This window comes from Lontra canadensis, unplaced genomic scaffold, assembly GCF_010015895.1.
Source record: "Lontra canadensis isolate GAN:19392208 unplaced genomic scaffold, GSC_riverotter_1.0 scaffold1, whole genome shotgun sequence".
Taxonomy (NCBI): domain Eukaryota; kingdom Metazoa; phylum Chordata; class Mammalia; order Carnivora; family Mustelidae; genus Lontra; species Lontra canadensis.
In genome coordinates, this window is record NW_022630995.1 from 76,765,588 (window position 1) to 76,781,722 (window position 16,135).

The window sequence follows — 16,135 nt, forward strand, 5'->3', positions numbered from 1 at the left end:
ATTGATAAGATAAGAAGTTGGTTGAAAAAAGAAAAAAAAAAAAAGAGGAAAATATGTGATTAGGCTGGGAAGCAGATCAAAACCATGCACTAGATTTAGGGTATATTTTGATCTATTCGAAGAAATTGTATCCCAAAATTTTAAAGAAAAATTCTTTATGTATATAAAAAATAAGGTTAAATATAATAGGATAGAATACGATTATACCATTGAAAATTTAAAAAATATTTTTAAAATATATTGATAAAATAAAATTTTTAAAAATGTTAAAATGGGAAAGAGGTTAAATAAAAAAAAAATAGAATAAGAAAAATAAAATTGAAAAAATTTAACTTTTAAGAACTGAAGGATCATGGAAAATAGCCATGAATTCTATATGTTGCTTTCCCCTAGCTCGGGAGTTCTGCAGTTGTCACTGAGGTATGAACTTGGTCTTGGATGGATGTTCTTGCTGATCTTCTGTGCAAGGGCCTGTTGCAGTGATTGTCAGATGTCTTTGCCTGAGAAAGAATTGCACTACCCTTGCCAGGGTCCATGCTCAGTAAACTGCTTGGTTTTGATCTCGGGATCTTTTGTTCCCTGACTACTTTCTGTATAGCTTTGGAGGAAAGGAACGAAAATGGCAACCTCCAAATCTCTGTCCCCTTTGAGGCCAAGAGCTCAGGGCCCCACTCCTCAATGCACCCTCAGAGAAAGCCGTCAATCCCTCCTGTCTCCCTAGTCTCTGGCCATACTCTGAGCTCACCCACCCTGTGATGGAGCGTTTCTATCTCTGGTGCATGGCTTCATTTGGAGTCTCCAAACCCAGCAGATTCCTGCAGCACCATCCTGTGCTGCTCCTCCCTGCGGAGGAAGGAGGGGATCTTTCCAGATCTGCCACTTGTGGGGTCCTTACTCGAAGAGAGGTGGCCTGACTGTGCCTTGGATCACAGTTTAAGGTAATCCTGAGTGGAGAGCCCCCTCTTTGGCTCCGTCTTTACAGCTGGCTTCCCCGATCCGATACCTGGAAGCTTTACCACATTCTGACACCCCTGATCTTTTTGTGACCCCACATGTCCTGAGACCACACTGTCCCCAGAAGAGCTCCATGCCCTGCTTAGCTTCTGGAGTGATGTCCCTCAGTGGAGCAGACTTCTAAAAGTTCTGATTTTGTACTCCACTGCTCTACCGCTTTCTGGGAGCTGACCCCTCCCCCCATGGTCTCTCTTCCCTTATGTTGCCTTGGATTCACTTCTCCATACATCCTGCATTCCAGAAAGTGATCGCTTTTCTGTTCCTAGCATTGCTGCTCTTCTTCTCTTCTATCTCCTGTTGAGTTTGTAGGTGTTCAGAACGGTTTGATAACTACCTAGCTAAACTCCTGGGACCTGATGATATTTAGGTTTCCTACTCCTCTGCCATCTTGCTGCAGCATTTTATGTTGTTAGCAGCTGTGTGCTTCCCTTTCCAAAATGTAAGTTTTCTACTGTTATTGTTATTCTACCAGTGATAGCATACACAGGACTGATATTTTGTCCTTTATATCATATTTTGCAGGACCACAACAACTAGATCCAGCAACAATGGAGAAGATTTCTCAATATCCAGAGATTCTGAAATTTCAGCTATCTGTGGTAAGTGAATAAAATTTTGGATTGTCTCCTTTGGAGAACAAGTGAGTAGATATCAGCTGTGAAAAGAGGGCACACATAAATATGTATAAAGGGAAAGATGGTTTGTGCAGAAATTACTGGCTGCTCAACAATGTTCTTGTTCTCCACCTCTTGATCTCAGAGATAAAGATTTCTTACCTCTCTTGCTCTTTTGTGTGGACATTTCCTGAGTTCTAGCCAATGAAGTGTGAGCAGAGTTGACCTTTCCAGTCTTGGCCCATTAAAAACTCCCATGTTTGCTCCTGTGAGCTCTGTTTGCTTTCTATTTGGAAGGAAGAGCATTGCCAGGCAGGACTTGGATTGGCATAAGGTGAAGATGACAGAATGTCTGTTGGCCATTTGGAGGAGGATTGCCCTACTGACCTGTTTACTCTTTTGAGCAAAAAATAACCTAATACATTCATAGTATGTCTTAGGGCAAGTATGACAAAGTATCATAGATAGGTTGGCTTATAAACATAATTTATTTCCCACAGTTCTGGGTTATAGGGAGAGGAAGAAGCTGGTTTCCAGGCCCCTGGGATGATGACCTGAGCTGAAGGCAGACACTTGACTAGCTGAACAATACTGGCACCCACTTAGAATGCCTTTAAATGTAGGTATTCTGTTGAGCAGTGTGCTGCTTCTCCAATTTCTCTTTTTGGGAAGACTGTAATTGATTTACTTTGAATTATAGGGCCATTTCTAAAGCAATAATTTGCTATAATATAATTTTGATGCCACATGCCTAACCTTGTGGTATGGACACATCAGAACTGCATAGAATGAATCCCATTGAGGAAATAGAGGCTCATCTATCAGATAAAAGGGAAAAGTAATTAACACACACACACACACACACACACACACACAGACCCAAAACGCCGATTTCTACTATGAGGACCTATCTAAATTTCATCTGTAGTTATAGATGCTCATGTCTATATGGAATCATAAGGTGATAACCTATTCATCTCCTCAGCTCTCTGTTCATCCTCCTTCAAAATGAAATGAAAATATTTCAGTGGCATGATTTTATTTTTCTTTTGTAGACCTCTTTCAGGCACTAATTGGGACTGATTTGATCTGATACACTGTTCATCTCCTAGTATTGTCAGAAGTTGTATGATAAATGGAATTGACTTTGTATATGGTATAATGTTTTTCCTGTATATAATCAATTATATTCCAGCATCATCTGCTGAATTAGATACTGAAGTGTTTTCCTAGTGATTTGTAAAAGCACGGCTACCAGATACAGATATTCTTATGTGAAGATCTGAATCATGGCTCCTTAATCTGTTCATTGTCCATCTCTGTCCCAACATCACACACTTGGTATTACTAAGTGTCTTAATATTTGACAGGTTGAAGTGCTCCTCCTAATGCTTCAGTTTTAAATTTGTCCTGGCAATGCATTGCCCTTTATTATTCCACATGGATTTGTAGCAAACTTGTTAGCTGTGAAAATCATTTTTGGGATTTGGATCAGAATCACATCTAATTTATAGAATAATTTGTAGAAAATTGGTGTTCTTCATAATATTTAGTCTCGCCAACTACGGATACATTATTCATTTCTTTTTTTTTTTTAATATTAGTATGCACTTTTAGTAGTAATAGGTGTAGGAGTAGTAGTAGTAACAATAGCAACAACCAGTTGAATGGTGGTTACTATGTGATAAATGTTTTCAATGTACTGTACATATATCAAATCACAGATTTCTATGGGTGGAAATATTACTGTCTACATTACACTGATGATGAAACTGAGGTACAGGGAACTTAATGTGATAAATGTTTTCAATGTACTGTCCATATATCAAATCACAGATTTCTATGGGTGGAAATATTACTATCTACATTACACTGATGATGAAACTGAGGTACAGGGAACTTAATAACATGTGTTAAGTTATATAAGAGGATGAGCTGGTATTTGAATCCATGCAGTTTGTCTCCAGAGTTTAGAATCTTCACCAATATCTGATAATGCCTCCCTAAGAAGTTGATCACCTTCTTGGTGACTCTACCGTTGGTTTATTACCTTGGATTTTCTAACTAAATAACAATACTTTATGTGCATAACTGCAGTAAAATTGTTAGTTACATTCCAGTCCTTAAACTACTCATGTTTGCTCATTTACATATTACCTTAGCTAAGACTTCCAGGAAAACGTTCATTATGGAGGGTGATAGCATACTGCTTTTGATTTAAAATAGAATAGTTCCAAATATTTAGCAAGATGTTTACTGTTTTAAGAGTTAACATTATAAAGTTATTTCACTTCTATTTCCCTCATTTTTAAAACTATAAATGAAGGGCACCTGGGTGACTCAGTCATTAAGCGTCTGCCTTTAGCTCTGGTCATGGTCCCAGGGTCCTGGGATCAAGCCCCGCATCAGGCTTCCCGCTTGGCTGGAAGCCTGTGTCTCCCTGTCCCACTCCCCCTGCTTGTGTTCCCTCTCTCACTGTGTCTCTCTCTGTCAAATAAATAGATAAAATCCTTAAGAAAACAAACAAACTATAAATGGGTTCTTAATTTTTTTTTTAAGATTTTATTTATTTATTTGACAGACAGAGATCACAAGTAGGCAGAGAATCAGGCAGAGAGAGAGAGGAGGAAGCAGGCTCCCTGCTGAGCAGAGGCTTTAACCCACTGAGCCACCCAGGCACCCCGGGTTCTTAATTTTTTAAAAATATCTTTTCAGCTTCTATTTTCTGCTACAAAAACTTGTGCTTTCTTCAGATGAATCCAGTGTCTCAGAAGAGATTGCAAAGTCAAAAAAGCATGACTTCCACATTACACTTTCTGGTTGCAAAGCTTTCTGTGTCATTTGTAAACTGTGGACCTTGGGAGAGTTGGTTAACTTCCCTAACGGTAACAATATTAGATGTTGGTGAGAAGGAAACTTCCTCTGGGCCCTGCCCTTTGGGAGGTCCTATGTATCACAATTACACATACAAAAAATGAACTTATTAAATAATATTTGATGGTCTTTTATTGTTTTGCTGGTAAATATTTGACAAGAGGCTCTCAAACATGTTTTTATGCATATGCATACATGTGTATATACTTACAAATTTTATTGCTACAAAGGCTATGTATCATACTACTTATAAATAATGTTCAATACCATGTATTGTAAATTATATATAGCCAATTGCTTTTCACAAAATGTTTACACTGATTATTATTATTATTATTATTATTATTTTTGCTTCACTCCTGTATATATACCCAACTTTTGAATGTTGGACCAACAAATATGGTCTTGACATGAATGTTGGCTGATCACTTTCATTTATATTAATAATACAAAGTGAAATAATGAAGACATGTATTAGAACTTCATTTGTTCGTCAGTGATGCAAGCAACTTCTTTACTGAATTGGATAGTAGATTTAGAAGAACAGAATAGTATTTTCAATGTTATTCTACTTTCAATGTAATGGCTACACATAAGACATACTTCTGGTTTAACGTCTATGATAAACATTTTCTTTTTCACTTTCTTAAGTTTAGACAGTCAACAAAATAATAAATGCCTGATTGTGGAATTTGCCTTTGTTTGTTTGTTTGTTTGTTTGTTTTGTTATATAAATACTCCCATCAGGGCAGATTTCTTCTGCATGTGGAAGAGATGCACAGTAGCACACCATTGTATACTGGCTCTGCCATGCAGATAAAATAGATATAGAATCCTCTTCAGTATAGAACATAGTAAAATGTGTTAAAATAATGACTCATTTTGAATATTAATTTCCTTAACTCTTAATATAATTTGATTAAATGTACATTTACAAAATTTAATTCTTAATAATGTCTGGGTTTAAAAATTGGCTTGTAAATTTCCTGAAGATATAAGTTGTTATGAGCCTGCACGCACAGACTCCAGTATACCACTAGCACATCCACATGTAAATTCAGCTCCAGTTGCTCACATATTGCATCCCATAATATTAAACATAAACCTTCCCACGTGGTTCAGCCTCCAGAAAAACACTCCCTACATCTTTGCCCTGTGTTTTAAGGCAAAAACATGACTGAATTCATTGATAGGAAATTTATAGATACTTTGGGCTGCTGCCAGTGTCGGAGATGGACTTTAGTGCACAAGGAGGATTTGAACAGAAGTGCTAAGGAAAGCTTATTACTTGCCAAATCCTTCTTTTAGAAAGGACCAGAGCAATAGATTTTGTGTGATGAAGTATTGAGTTCAGTATTGCGAACCTTCTTCACTTGGTATTCCAATTCATGATCCTGGAATTACACATTCATTAATGTGGCACTCAAAAATACTGTACAAAGCAGGAAGGAAATATTTTGCGACTCTATACAATTCAAATTATCTTGAAGTTTTACCTATGTGGTCTACACAGAATGTGAATGAAACATACTAGCTTTTTTTGACAAATGGTCAGTGAACATTAAAATTATAAATAGCATTTTTTGTTAAAAATTATATTGAAATTTCTGAATAAAGTTATATTAAAGTGTAGATTTTAAATTTGGAAATTTATTATTTATAATTTGTATCTTTTGTATAAATGTTATTGAACTGTAACATACATAGAAAAAGAGTGCACAGATTTTAAAGATACTTGATAAAATTAAATATTACTGTTGTAACTACTATCTGATATAGAAACAGAACTTCACCTGGATTCCAGAAAGTGTTTCACATTATGCTTATCTTTTGCAATCACTATCAACTCTGAAGGGCAATGTTTATCTTGACTTTACTCCCACATATTAGTATTATTGCTGCTGCCTTTTTAAAAACATTTTTAATATATATATAACGCATATATGTATTCATATATATCAAATATATATAGCCTCTCTCTTTTGTATCTTGGTTCTTTTTTCAACATTATGTTTGTGTGATGTATCCATGTTGTAGCACAAAGATGTAATTCTCTTTTTTTTTCCTCCTTGCTGTATAGTAAGGGATTGTATGAATATATCACTTTATTTATTGTCATGCTGATGGATCTTTGGGTTGTTTTCCTAATTTATATTACATATTACTGCTATGAATAAATGGTGCTTATCTTTTGGCAGATGTATTTTTACATATTTGTAGATACAAGCAATATTATAGAATAAACATTGGTTCCCAGTGTGCTGCACTGTAATATAAACTTAGATATATCTGTTTCTAGACCCTATTAACCATTTCTTAATTATAATAGTTAATGCAATCTTGATATCTGGTAATATAGATCCTCTAGGTTTCTTCCTTCATATTGTCTTTACCATTCTTCCTTCTTTATATTTCCATATACATAGTAGAAATAGCTTCTCAATTTCTTTATACACACACACACACACACACATACACCCCAGCTTGAATTCTAAACTGGATTGTATTAGATCTATAAATGAGCTGGATAAACTTATATTACTCAAATAGTCAACATTCCAATTCATGAATATGCTGTATTCTTCTATTTGAGGTTTCCACAAAAATTCTTTGTTAATGTCATGAAGTTTTCATGTAAGAGGTTGCAAATCTTGCATTAGATTTATTCTTAGAAACTTGTTTTTTTAATCTGTTGAAAATTCAGTAACATTTAACCTTTTTTCTTTAAAAGATTTTATTTATTTGACAGAGACAGAGACAGAGACAGACAGAGAGGGAACACAAGCAAGGTGAGTGGGAGAGGGAGAACCAGGCTTCCTGCAGAGCAAGGAGCTGGATATGGGGCTCGATACCGGAACCCTGGAATCACGACCTGAGGTGAAGGCAGATGCTTCACCACTGGGTCACCCAGGTGCCCCACATTTAACATTTTTAAAGAAAGATTTATTTATTTATTTGAGGGAGGGAGAGAAGGAGAGAGAGAGAGAGAGTATGTTTTCAAGTGGGAGAAGGGATAGAGGAAGAAGGAGAGAAATCTTCAAGCCAACTTGCCATTGTGTGCAGAGCCTGATGAGGGGCTCAATCCCAGGACCTTTGATCATGACCTGAGCCGAAATCAAGAGTCAGACACTTAACCTGAGTCACCCAGATGCCCCAATATTTAACATTTTAATTTTTATATTGTTTGTGGTGCATAGAGATGCTTTATGACTTCTAACATCTTAATTCTATTTTACACCAGAAATCTAACTAAATTCCTTATTAATTTAAGTAGTGTAGAGATACTTTTTGATATTCTATCAGCACAGTCAAGTCACTGTTAATAATGAAACCTTCATACATATATATTTTTTAAATTTCTTATTCTCTTTACTGCCATTTTATAAGGCTTTTCTTGCCTGAATACAATTGCCTACCACTTCTTATATAGTACTGAATAGAATTTACATAATAGGTTTTCTTTGTATTACTTCTGACTTTAGGAATAAATCTTGTAATTTTCATCGTTAAGTATGAGATTTGTTTTTGTGTCTTCATGGATACATTTTTGGTATATTTTGGAAGTACCTGATTTTCCTGGTTCCATCAGTGTTTTTTTTTTTTTTCAAATGTTGAATGATTTTGAATATTATCATATCTTAAAAAATGTATTGAGATAATATTTAGTTTACTACAACAAATGGTGTTAATTTTCAAATGGTAAACAAATTGAGCATGCCTAGAATAGAATCCACTTGTTTGTGACATGCTGTTCTTCTTTTACATTGCTAAATTCAGTATGCAAATATCTTGTTAAGGGTATTTGTATCCGTTAATAAGAAAGGATTAACTATCTGTTGGAGCTTGAGAAGCCCTGTCCTTCTAGGAGGATCCTTTAGTCACTATGTTAGCTGGCTAGGTGTCTCTCCTTCATATGATGAAAAGCAGGGATCTAAACTTATCCAAAAAGCTAGAGGGGCACCTTTTTTTTTTTTTTTAATAATTTTTATTTATTTGACAGAGAGAGAGAGAGAGATCACAGGTAGGCAGAGAGAGAGGGGGAAACAGGCTCCCTGCTGAGCAGAGAGCACGATTCAAGGCTCGATCCCAGGACCGTGGGATCATGACCTGAGCCAAAGGCAGAGACTAACCCACTGAGCCACCCAGGTGCCTAGAGGGGTACCTTTTATTCCTGTTGGAATGTGTCATTGCATTTGGACTGTATAAATTGAAGAATAGGGGAAATACTAAAGTATCTGTTCACCTGGTCCAAATGTGTGTGGTAGCCTAAGACTTTGCTGTGGGAATAATGACTCTTGGAATGGCTATTCCATGTATACAGAATTCTGGGCAAAGCCTAAACCTTAGCAGAAGAGAAGCTGTCTGTCTTGATTTTATTGATAGTGCTTGCTTTAGTTAGACATCTCATGTTGAATTTATATGTTTACATTGAAAATAAATTGTTTGAATGGGTCAGACAATAACATGGTAATTTGAAATTACGAGTGACTAGTTAACTACCTAGGTCATTCAGGGGAGTCAAATTAGCACAAAAGAAACTTGTCACTTTTAAATGTCCTTGATAGAGGTAAATTATGAACCTTCTTAAACTCTTCTGATGAGATTAGTTCTAAAGAGGATAATTTGCCAGTCCTGAGGTACTCCCAGTTGCTACAGAATATTATATGATTTGATGTTAAGGTGGGAATCCGGTTTGCCCTAATTAATTTAACTTTATTCAACCTGTCTTGCAGACTGATAGAGTGTTTCAGTTTTTAGGGCCTTGTGGCTGTTAATGAACCCTTCAGAACAGTGCATGGAATATAACATTATAAGCTTCCACACAACTGAAAATGTATGTGTGTGTTTAAATCTAACCTGAGAAGCTAACAGCTGCATAGGAGTAGTATTTACTTCAGAAGCAGACTTGTGAACATGGGAATCACTTAGCTATGGATCCTTAGCTTTTTTGTAACTGCAGAATTGTATTTATGTTCCTGTTGCATTAGAATAATTTTTAAATGTTATCTTGAAATAGAAATATGTATTTTGAGTACTAATGTAAAGTAAATGAAAAATACCTTTTAAATGTAAAAAAAGATTATCTGTAATGTTTCATTCTTATAATGCTCTTCTCAGATTTTTGTGTAAGATTTTAGATTCCTTGGAAATAATTTCTTCTCATATAATTTTCTGGAAGATAAAATAGATTCTGCTTCTTTCTTAAATACTTAAATTAGTTTACCAGTGGAAACTTTCACAAGTGAAGTTTGATTTGTGAATAGTTCTTAGAAAAGGATTCCCTTTTTTAGCCATGTAAAAGTATTTAATTTTTTTCTAAGTTGGATTTTGCAAGGTGTATGTCTATTTCATTTATGTTTTCAAATTTTAGTGTAAAATTGTTCACAATATTCTCATCTTTTTAATGTTAGCAAGATCTATGGTGTGGTCTCATTTTTAATTCATGATATTGGTAATTTTTTTTCCATTTTCTGGATTAGTTCTAAGGGAATTATTAAAAATTTATATTCTTAAATAAAACATCTTTTAGCTTGGTTGATTTTTCTCTATTGTACATTTATTTATTTTCTACTTCATTGATTCTACTTTTATGTTTATTAAACCAACACTTCTTATTATCATTGCTTTTGATACAAATGCTGACAAAATGAAAAGGATAAAATAGAACCTTGGTAGTATTATGAAAAGATAGGCTGCCTATGTAGGCTACACTAAGAAGTACTGCCTTGGGTAGTTCATCTTGATAAAGTCCCAGTAGTGGGATGAAGTCCCACTGTTGGCACTTCATCAAGACAAAAAGCTTTAGCACAGCAAAGGAAACAGTAAATAAAAGCAAAAGAGGTAAAGTTGGAGTTTTCGTAAGGGTTTCTTGTTCTTTTTTCACCCATTCTCTTTGGGTGGAGCTAGCCAAGCATGTCAACAAGTCTGTAATGTTCCTTGGGACTTTCTTTTGGTGGACCCTAAAGTTAAATCTTCATCTCCTCGCTATATAATCTATAATCCATCCTGTGTGATTATATCATTTGGAATTTCCAGGTCTTTAAGTTTTTCTTCCAAAACATTCAATGGAATATTTTGCTTATCCATCCAGTTTTTCTTTAAATACCAAATCCATTTTTTTTATTTAGAAATTGTATGTGTTCTTTTAACATGACCCTGATTCATAATGTCCTGTTTTAAATAAGGTATCCATTCCTTAACCTCTAGTCACTTAATACATACTTATTATAAAGTCAAAGTACTTTTTCTATTATTTATAGTTTACAACCATTGAGTTATTAGGAAATACCATATCTAATGACACTCTCTCATAATGCTTTATTTTTTTAAGTAAATATGGATGTTTTGTCTGTATACTTTTCATTTGGATGTTTTATTTCTGGTAGTATTTTGTTCATTCTATGATAAGAACTTTAGTAAAAATAATTGTATTTATTTTTTGCCAAAACTCCTTGGCCTCTTACCTTTTCCAGCCCATTTTATATTAATTTCACTGGTTGATGTTTCACGTTTAAAAACGTATTTAAAATTCAGATTTCACACTTGAAAACTAGTGTCATTTTCTCTCACATATTTTTTTAAACCCTTATTTGCCTAGTAAAATTCAAGAGAGGACATTCAAATATTTTTTCCCCTACTGCGCTCTTTCCTCTCTCCCTCCCTCCTTACCCCCTTCCCTCCTTCTAGCTTTCCTTCTCTCTCTTTTCTTTTCTTCCTCTTCTTTTTTTAACAAGAACATTACTTTTGGACTTCCTGTAAATCTCTCAGATTCTCTTTTCAATCTAATGCTTGTTCAAGGTAGTACCTCCCCTCATCAAAACACAATTCAGTATCTCCCCAGTCTTATAGGTGAAGTCAAATCTTCATTAACTACCATGGTGTCATTTCCTTCTCACTATAGAGGCTTTGAGTTTCTTCCTATTTTTGGTCCTTGCTATGTTTTTTTGTTTGTTTGCTTGTTTGTTTTCTTTGCTGTTTTTTGTTTTGTTTTGTTTCCTCTTCTCCCCCTCCTTCTCTTCCTCCTCCTCCTTCTTCTTCTTTGGCTTTTTCCCTTTCCAAATTCAGCTATGTATTTTAAGTTTTTTTTATATTAAATTTTAACCAGAATACCTATTTGTTTGTAATTGGATTGGAAGAGCTTTTCAAATTAGCTTATGTACCATATTGATGGAAGTATTATTTATAGCTTCAATTCAGTATTTATTTGACATGTATCATGTGGGTTTGCTGGCCTGATATAGATTACTTGTATCCTGATTGTACTACTTGTACAACATACTGTTAGAGTACGTGTGAAACATAATCTGCAGAAAGAACTCCAGTATTTTAGTTTAAGTCCATTACATAATTTTATAATAGTTTCCAGGACGGAATGTTATACTGTTTAGAGTAGAGAGAATAATGCCCCACCCTCCACAGCTGTCCATGTCCAAATCCCTAGAATCCCTGAATATGTCAGGTTATAGAGATGGGAAAGGGGAATTAAGACTGCTGATGGAGGGTGCCTGTGTGGCTCAGTTGGTTAAGCATCTGCCTTTGGCTCAGGTCAGGATCCCAGAGTCCCAGGGAGGGGAGTCTGCTTCTCCCTCTGCCCTTCACCCTGTTTGTGCTCTCTCTCGCTCTCTCTCTCAATCTCTCTCTCTCTCAAATAAATAAATAAAATTAAAAAAAAGACTGCTGATGGAATTAAGTCTGCTGATCAGTTGATTTTAAAATATTATTATCTGATTATACTGATGAACCCTATGGGATCACAAGGGTTGTTTACATGTTTAAGAAGGAGGCAGAAGAGTTAGAAAAGATGTGAAGGAAGCCAGGTTAAAATGGTGTAAGGCAAGTGTTCAAGCCACAAATGCTGACTTTAAAGATAGAAGAAGTCCATGAACCAAGGAAAGTAGGCAATCTCTACAAGTTTTAAAAGACAAGAAGTAGATTCTCCCCCTAGAGCCTCCCTGAAGTAACATAGTCCTGTCAACACCTTGATTTCCATTGTTTCCTTCATTGCTCAGAGGCTTTTTATTTTGTTGTAGTTCCAAGGGTTTATTTTTGTTTTTATTTCCCTTGACTGAATTTTTTCTTAATGAAATTCTTAAACAATATAATTAAGGGAAACTATTCATATAGTGACAGTAGTCTTATTCAATAAAGAATAAATATTCAATAAAGAATAAATATTTCTTTCCTTTCTTGTAGATATTTTAGTGGGTATTTGGAGAAATCATTAAAAACATTCCTTGTTATAATTTAAATTGTGAATTGAAGACTTTACATAATATTCATTTATATAATAGATGGCATGTTAGGTAGCATCAACATGTGCCTATGGATTGGTATAAACAGTCAAGTGACAAAACTAGAACAATTAGAAATGAATTTGATGTCTTTTATTTAAGAGAAAAAGATCCATGGATTGGGGAAATAGAGTGCCATACAAGAACTGGAGCACCCTGCCTGAATGATTTTGGGCAAAAGTGAGTCTTACAGAATATTAAAACAGGTGAACAGAAATAGAGAATGATTGGCTAGGAGGTTGGGGATTTCCTTATAAAACCAGGCAGGCCCTAGGTTCTAGGGTAAGGTAAGCTAGCTAAAGCAGAATTGGAGGATTGTGATTGGTGTATGTTGGCTGTTCTTTTTTTTTTTTTAATATTTTATTTATTTATTCGACACAGATATCACAAGTAGGCAGAGAGGCAGGTAGAGAGAGAAAGGGGGAAGCAGGCTCCCCGGTGAGCAGAGAGCCCGACGTGGGGCTTGATCCCAGGAACCTGGGATCATGACCTGAGCTAAAGGCAGAGGCTTAACCCACTGAGCACCCAGGTGCCCCTGTTGGCTGTTCTTGACAAGTGTTTCCCATAAATGCAAATCAGTTTGGGTTTTTTTTGTGATATGGGACTGGCCACTGGTATGGCCTCCATTTTGTGGGTCCTGACACACAACTTTATCAAAGCGTATATTTTTATCGTAACTATGGTAAACTTATTTGCATCAGTATGCAATCAGAGTCAAGGTTTGTTTTAATTTAGCTTCTGAGTGAGATAAAATTAGTACATAAATTATGACCTAAGAGTGTTTGCAAGTTGCATTATCTCTTGAGATACCAAGACATTATTACATATTTATGCATCCAACAGTTTAAAATAATTCTGACATTTTTATGTCTCTCTACCTGGAAAAACCTACAGCTTATTCCTTCTGAAATTCTTGATTATTCTGTCTCTCTCTTGCTTTCATTTATTAAGTGCCTTATGAACAACTTGGGCATGGTCCATCACCTCTACATGTTTTTGTGGAGGACATCCATCAGTTACATTATTCCGATTAAGTGCATTTTTGGAGATTGGAAAAGAAGAATGTTCTTTATTATTTCTAATGCATCCCAGCTACATGTTTAAGTACGGAATGAGGTTCAGACCATGGCTCTAGATCACTTTCATTTTCTTTTAAAAAAATTGTAGAAAAACATTTTTTGGTAATAAAAATGTTATATCTCTTTATACATGAAATATAGTCTTTTAAATTGAATATATCCAAATGAATTAACATCCTGGAATACTTTAGTTTGTATAATTAATTGATTAGTAGCCTATTCAACTATTTCTTTGATTATGTCAATGGCACATAAACTTTGACCTTTCTGCGTTCACTGGCAGCATAGCTGATTTTTAGAGAACTATTTCTGGCTTCATTGACATTTGTAGTGACCACAGTTCCTTTCAGTCACTTGCTTCCTTTGATGATACTTTATTGGCTCAATGAGGAACAATATCTTCAGTATTCATTTTTAAGTATTCTGAACACAGACATGGGAGCCCTCGCCCATTTAACATGCTTAATTATAATAATTCATATGGTAAATGATGCCATTAACTTTTAAATTAAGTTTTCTATTCATGAGTTCAGCAGGAGCTTCTTCCAACTTCAGAGTAAAGTAGAAATCTTGCCCCCCTGCAAATATTTTTGAAAGAAACAAAAGATCAAAAGATGAAAACAGCAGCTTATTTGGCCTTAAGATGATTTATGTTTTGAGCCAGACTCGAATAAACAGAAGCAGCAATTATAGTTCATAGATTATTCAAAACAAAGTAAACATTATTTATTATTGCTTTCTAATTATGCATTTTTAAAATTTATTTTATTGCTTGCTGATTATTTCACAGTCCTGCCACATTAGTAGACTTGAGTCTAGTTCTCATATTAAACTAATTAAAATGTATGAATTAAATTGTAATTTCCATTCTACTTCAACTGCAATAATCTGAAAAAATCTTCATATTTACCTTTAAAATATAACATTAATCTTAGTTACCAAATACTAGTTAGTACATAATGCTTCTAGGACTTTAGGACATTTTCTAATTGCATATCTATTTTTTCATGTTATATTGATGGGAAAACCATTCAAATATTTTAGTGCATTGCAATTTATGGAGATTTGTTATTAGCTATGGCTATATTATCTCTAAAACATAATCCTAGAATGTCAATCTAGCTCTGAAACATAAATTTCTATAGGTCGGGACTCCTGGCTGGCTCAGTCAATTAAGCTTCTGACTCTTGATTTTGACTCAGACATGACCTCAGGATCTTGAGGTCAAATCCTGCATTCTGCTGTATGCTAGGCATGGAGCCTGCTTAAGATTCTCTCTCTCCTTCTCCCTCCGTTCTCCTTCCTAAATATAATTGCTATAAATAAATGTTCATGTGTTTGAAGTAAAGGTATTTTTCTTGTTCAAACAGACCTTGCATAAACTCATAAAAATATTTCTTGGTGAATAAAAATAAACTAATTTATCTTTATATGAAGAGGCAGATGATACTGTATTTTTCAGATTTATTAACTTCAAAAACCAAATGAATTCTGGTTACTTTGAGAAAAATGTCTGCTAGATTATGGAGTTTCAGGGAGTATTGTAGAACTAGGTTTGGACAAGGGTCAGTGTCAGCCAGACAACCCAAAGAAGTTACCTGATAGAACATCACCACTAATCGTAGTTTTAATTAACTGTTACTGTCGCTACCTTGTCCCTGGACGCTTAACTCCACACAGTTGACACAATCTCTAATTTGACTCTGTGTCTTTGTATAAAGTCCTCAGACTTCAAATTTCAGAGTGTCAGTTAGGAGAATATGAATAGGCGAACACCTGATTCTCTACCTGACAAGTACAGGGGAGAAGAAATATCTCTGCCCACCTTAAATCTGTATCTCTGGCCATCTGTCATTCAGGTGAAATGGCCAATCAAATGCATTACTTGAAATTCTACCCACAGATTTTCCTTCTTCACTGCCCTGTAGAGCCCCTTAAATGTGGTGGTACTGCTGTGACAGTTTATATCTCAGTAGTACCAACTTGTGTTTCCATCTATATTTGAATTTGGGGACTTGTGGGGCCATAGTTGTGATTTGAAGGAGAGATGGCAATGCAGCAAAAATAGATGGAATTGAGAGTGCGAGCCAGCAACTCATGCAATTTAGCTGTGCCTATAGAACCTGCTTGAATTCTGTTTCATATATACTACTCCTTGGTGTTGGAATGTTGCTGATCATGCTCATGCCTATCTGTATGGTAGGTGATCTAACGATACTTCATTGATGATTGACAGCTTAGCTCACATAGTCCTTAACTGAGT

The 16,135-nt window shown here is 35.1% G+C and overlaps 1 pseudogene; it reads left to right on the forward strand.

Moving 5' to 3' along the window:
- The first annotated feature begins 1,562 nt into the window (after positions 1-1,562).
- LOC116866160 lies at positions 1,563-8,849 on the forward strand (annotated as a pseudogene).
- Positions 8,850-16,135: the final 7,286 nt, after the last annotated feature.